The following is a 581-nucleotide window of genomic DNA, read 5'->3' as shown; positions in this document are numbered from 1 at the left end:
CCTGGAATGTACCCGGTGCACCGGCTGCCCAAAAGTTACCATAAAAATGTGGAAAATATAAAAATAATTTGGCACGTCCCCATAACATAACATATGACACCATATAAGAAAAAAATCAAACGTAAACTTGAATAGCACCTTAAGAAACAGAAATAATAAATTTAGCACTGATCATGTTAATGGGCCAAATGTATGGCCCAATTTAAAATGAGTACTATTCATAGCATGATTTTAGTTTTTGTTTCTATAGTTGTAGGTCTAATTCAAATCTAAAAATTTAAGATATAATAGATGTATGTTTTGCGTACGTACCAAATTATTTTCAGATTTTTTAAAACAATTGTAGAGCGAATTTTAGGTGATTGGTGCAGCGATAGAACCACATGGGTGGGTGCACTAGATGTTCGCTCAGAGGGAATGAGGTGGAGCCAATTTGTTCATAAAACATATTGGTACTTGTAATCGTTGCTACCCATGTTGGGGAACGCAGCAATTTCGAAAAATTCCTACGCACACGCAAGATCATGGTGATGCATAGCAATGAGAGGAGAAGAGTGTTGTCCATGTACCCGTGTAGACCG

Source organism: Triticum aestivum, chromosome 7A, assembly GCF_018294505.1.
Source record: "Triticum aestivum cultivar Chinese Spring chromosome 7A, IWGSC CS RefSeq v2.1, whole genome shotgun sequence".
Classification (NCBI taxonomy): Eukaryota; Viridiplantae; Streptophyta; class Magnoliopsida; order Poales; family Poaceae; genus Triticum; species Triticum aestivum.
Note: the sequence above shows the minus strand (reverse complement) of the source record.